The 5,465-nt window shown below is 35.3% G+C and overlaps 1 long non-coding RNA gene across 1 annotated transcript; it reads left to right on the plus strand.

Moving 5' to 3' along the window:
* The first annotated feature begins 2,642 nt into the window (after positions 1-2,642).
* On the plus strand, positions 2,643-4,683 carry LOC142535565 (uncharacterized). Its single transcript, XR_012817607.1, has 2 exons — positions 2,643-2,879; positions 3,712-4,683. It is a non-coding gene; the product is annotated as an uncharacterized LOC142535565 (long non-coding RNA).
* Positions 4,684-5,465: the final 782 nt, after the last annotated feature.

Genomic DNA, 5,465 nt, shown 5'->3' on the forward strand with positions numbered 1-5,465 from the left:
ATCTCATGAACCGATTCTTGAATACCCGTTATTGTAGAATATTCATGCGGGACGTTCTCAGATTTTACACGTGTGATACATGTTCCTTCTATTTCTCCAAGCAAAGCTCTTCGCATCGCAATGCCTATTGTGTCGGCTTGTCCTTTCATAAGTGGAGAGAGAATAAAGCGCCCATAATAGAGACGTTTACTGTCTGTTCTTGATTCAACACATTTCCACTGTAGTGTCCGAGTAGATACTGTTACTTTCTCTCGAACCATAGTAATATTATTTTATTTGATTGAATTTGAATCATTTATTTCTCTTGTTTCTTTTGAAATTTCTTCACTATTCATTTCCTACACACGTCTTTTTTTCGGAGGTCTACAGCCATTATGTGGCATAGGGGTTACATCTCGTACGAAAGTTAATAGTATACCACTTCTACGAATAGCGCGTAATGCTGCGTCTCTTCCGAGACCGGGACCTTTTATCATGACTTCTGCTCGTTGCATACCTTGATCAACTACTGTACGAATAACATTTGCTGCTGCAGTTTGAGCGGCAAAAGGTGTGCCTCTTCTCGTACCCTTGAATCCACAAGTACCGGCGGAGGACCAGGAAATCACTCGACCCCGTACATCTGTAACTGTGACAATGGTATTATTGAAACTTGCTTGAACATGAATAACTCCCTTTGGTATTCTACGTGCACTCTTACGTGAACCAATACGTACATTCCTACGCGAACCAATTCTCGGTATAGCTTTTGCCATATTTTAGCATCTCATAAATCTGAGTCCGAAATATATGGATATATCCATTTCATGTCAAAAGAGATTTATTATTTTTACATTGAACCCTTTAGCGAGTCTGATTATCCTTGTCTTTGTTTATGTCTGGGGTTGGAGCAAATTACTATAATGCGCCCCCGCCTACGGATTAGTCGACACTTTTCACAAATTTTACGAACGGAAACCCTTATTTTCATATTTATCATTCCTTATCTTAATTCTGAATCTACTTCTTGGTAGAAAATAAGTTTCTTGAAATTTTTCATCTTGAGTCGTATTGAATAAAAAGCACCTAATCTTTCGAATCCTTGTTTCGGAGTCGATAAATTATACGTCCTCTCGTTGAATCATAACGACTTACTTCAATTTTTACTTTATCGCCTGGCAATATCCGTATAAAACTACGTCGGATCTTTCCTGAAACATAACCTAGAATCAGATCTTCATTATCTAACCGAACCCGGAACATGCCGTTGGGAAGTGATTCAGTAATTAAACCTTCATGAATCCATTTTTGTTCTTTCATTCCAGGTAAAGCCCCCTTGAAGTATCAACTAATGTACGAGAAACGCTATTAGACAACTTCTTTTTTTTACAAATAGAAAGAGAGTCGTTGGATATTAAACGGATTACCATATAGAACACAACAACTCTCCGCCAATTCTTTCTAGTCGAGCTTCCCGGTCTGTCATTATACCTCGAGAAGTAGAAAGAATTACAATCCCCATCCCACCTAAAATTCTAGGAATTCGTTGAGAGTTAGAATATATTCGTAAACCAGGTCGGCCAATCCGTTTTAAATTTAAAAAATTTCTATAGGGTCTTTTCCTATTCCTTCTATGTCGCAGGGTTAAAACCAAAAAATATTTGTTTTTTTCTTGATGTTTTCTGACGTTTTCGATAAAACCTTCGCGGAAAAGTATTTTAACAATATTTTCGGTAATATTAGTAGATGCTATACGAACAACTCGTTTTTTATCCATATCAGCATTTCGTATAGAGGTTATTATCTCAGAAATAGTGTCCCTACCCATGATGAACTAAAATGATTGATGTCTCAAAATTGGATATAATTAACATGTTTTTCTTTTTTTTATTGGTTTATGAATATGAAGTTGAAAGGTATATACGTGAGACACAATCTAGGAATTAATCTAGTTCTTAATTTATTTCTTTATAAAGATTTCACGATCTCTTTTTATTTTATAATACCTCGGGAGCTAATGAAACTATTTTAGTAAAATTTAATTGTCTCAATTCCCGAGGAATTGCACCAAAGATTCTAGTTCCTTTTGGATTTCCTTCTTGATCAATCACAACTGCGGCATTGTCATCATATCGTATTATCATACCGTTGTCACGTTTAAGTTCTTTACAGGTACGAACAATTACAGCTCTGACTACTTCTGATTTTTCTAGGGACATGTTTGGTAATGCTTCTTTGATCACAGCAACAATAACGTCACCAATATGAGCATATCGACGATTGCTAGCTCCTATGATTCGAATACACATCAATTCTCGAGCCCCGCTGTTATCCGCTACATTTAAATAAGTCTGAGGTTGAATCATATCAATTTTTTAGTCTATTCTTCCAATTCAAAGGATGAAGAAAATAAAAGAAATATTGTTTGTCCAAAAAAAGAGACCTGTGTGGTCTTTTTTTCATCCCTAAAGACTCATTTCTGTGGGTTCTTTTTTTTATCCCGAACTAATAAATTGAGTTCGTATAGGCATTTTCGATGCTGCTGTTAAAATAGCCCTTTTAGCTATATTTTCAGTTACTCCACCTATTTCATATAGTATTCGACCCGATTTAACAACTGCTACCCAATATTCGGGGGATCCTTTCCCTGAACCCATACGTGTTTCAGCAGGTCTTATGGTAATTGGCTTGTCTGGAAATATGCGTACCCATATTTTTCCCCCACGGCGTGCATTTCGTGTCATTGCTCGTCGACCGGCTTCGATTTGTCTAGATGTGATCCAAGCAGGTTCAAGTGCCTGAAGAGCATATTTACCGAAACAAATACGATTACCTCGATAAGCCATTCCCTTCATTCTTCCTCTATGTTGTTTACGGAATCTAGTTCTTTTGGGGTTATAGTTGATGGGTGTTTTGGAATTCCATCTCTACTACAGAACTGGACGTGAGAGTTTCTTCTCATTCAGCTCCTCGCGAATAAAAGGCTTCAAAATGGAATTTCACTTAGATTTTAATCTATATTTCACTTAGATTTTAATCTATATTAAATAGATATTCACATTTTTTTTTTAAATTTATAAAAAAATAAAGTTTTCGCGGGCGAATATTTACTCTTGCAATCTCTATTTCCGCGCTAGGACTTGTTCATGACTTCTCAGAATAGATGAATAGATTTCCGGTTCATTTCGCCGTCCCGACTAGCGAATCATTAAGATTCATTTGTTCAATAAAATCTTTTGCGTTCACAGGTTCCATCGTTCCCATCGCCTCGTACTTAATGGTTAGGTCCGAATTTGCAATGGAGCTAATAATCCAATTTATTCTTGAGTCAACCTTCTTAGTCTTTATTGGCTCGAAGCTCTTGATTTCTTTCTTCTGATTCGTTTAATATTTAGTTCATTATGGATGAATCAACTAGTATTGATGCTTTATTACACTGTTTTTTTGAGAGGACTTATACATAGACCTTACATATTGGAATTCTATAGCAATATTGATATTCTTTTTCTCTCTTTCTCTCATCCTTCCGTTTATCCACACCCTTCTTCTGTATATTGTTTTAAACTTAGAATTAAAGTTAAAAGATTTCAGTTGCTACAAAGATATGACCAATTTATCATATTTTGTCTGGTTCTTTAGATCCAGATAATACGAAGTGATGAGTTGGTTTTCATACTATGGGGCTGGTCTTTTTTTTTAATCCTAACCCTAACCAACGAGTCACACACTAAGCATAGCAATTATATCAAAAGGTGAATCGGATTTTTATTCAACCCTATAAAGAATTAAAAATTAGAATTGCTTGTTTTGATTAATCAGAAAAAGAACGAAGAAGTTTCCCTTTTTTTGTTCTATCAATGGGAAAAACAAGTCAAGTTTTCTTATTCCTCTTCTTTGTCTAGAAAAATCCAAATTTTGATACCTAATACCCCATAGATAGTCCGAACAATATAAGAACAATAATCAATTTTAGCTCGAATGGTTTGCAGGGGAACCCTGCCTTCTCTGATCCATTCGACACGTGCAATTTCTTTTCCATCGATACGTCCTGCAATTTGTACTTGAATCCCTTTTGTATCTGCTTGTTCAGTTAATTCAATAGCTTTTTTCATTGCTTTTCGAAATGAAACTCTATTCTTTAATTGTCCGGCTATAAATCCTGCAAGAATATTAGGGTTTCCGTAAGGTTTTGCAATTCTTGTGATAGCAATGTTTAGTTTTCGGTTTCCATAATCAAATTCTTTTTGTAGGTTCATCTGTAATTCTTCGATTCCTCGTGGTCTACTTTCTATTAATAACTTTGGGAATCCCATAAAGATTATGATCTGGATCAAATCGATTCTCTTTTGAATCTCTATACGTGCAATCCCCTCGGTGCCGGAGGATATTCTCATATTCTTTTGTACATAATTTTTGATAAAATCTCTTATTTTATGATCTTCTTGTAGACCCTTAGAATAATTTTTTGGTTGTGCAAACCAAAGGGAATGATGACGTTGGATTGTACCAAGTCTGAAACCAAGTGGATTTATTTTTTGTCCCATACTCCTCCCCTAATATCTATCATCATATATCCACGAATCCATTTGTTCATAGTCAGCATTTAGAGATCTATCTTTCACTACAAGAGTTATATGACAGGTATTTCTTTTTATCGCATAACGACGTCCTCGAGCTCGAGGTTTTAATCTCTTCGCGGTAGTACCCTCATTAACTTCAGCTTTACTAATTACTAAATCGGCTTTGTTGGAAGCCATATTGTAACTCGCATTTGCTGCTGCAGAATAAACCAATTTAAAAATTGGATAACATGCTCTATAAGACATGAGTTCTAGTATCATAAGTGTTTCCTCATAAGAACGTCCACGAATTTGATCAATTACTCTTCTTGCTTTATCAGCAGATAGAGATATATGTCGACCTAAAGCGTATACTTCTGTTTTTTTTTTCTTTAGCATAAGGTTTGTCTCCTACTAATAAATCATAAATATCTATCCATTTTTTTTAAGATAAGATTATCGACGAGATCGATTATCATTTTTTGCATGTCCTCGGAAATTTAAAGTAGGTACAAATTCTCCCAATTTGTGTCCTACCATACGATCTATTATATAAATAGGAAAGTGTTCCTTACCATTATGAATAGCAATCGTATGGCCGATCATTGTGGGTATAATGGTAGATGCACGGGACCAAGTTACTATTATTTTTTTTTCTGCTTTTTTATTAAGCTTTTCTATTTTTATTAATAGATTATTGGCTACAAAAGGATTTTTTTTTAGTGAACGTATCACAGCTAACTCCTATTTCTTTTTTGTAAAGACGAAAAAAGAAATTCTATTTTCTCGTCTATTTACTACGGCGACGAACAATCAAATTATCACTATATTTATTCCTTTTTCTACTTCTTCTTCCAAGTGCAGGATAACCCCAAGGGGTTGTGGGTTTTTTTCTACCAATTGGGGCTCTCCCTTCCCCACCCCCAT

The sequence above is a fragment of the Primulina tabacum genome, unplaced genomic scaffold (genome assembly GCF_025594145.1).
Source record: "Primulina tabacum isolate GXHZ01 unplaced genomic scaffold, ASM2559414v2 Contig1069, whole genome shotgun sequence".
Taxonomy (NCBI): domain Eukaryota; kingdom Viridiplantae; phylum Streptophyta; class Magnoliopsida; order Lamiales; family Gesneriaceae; genus Primulina; species Primulina tabacum.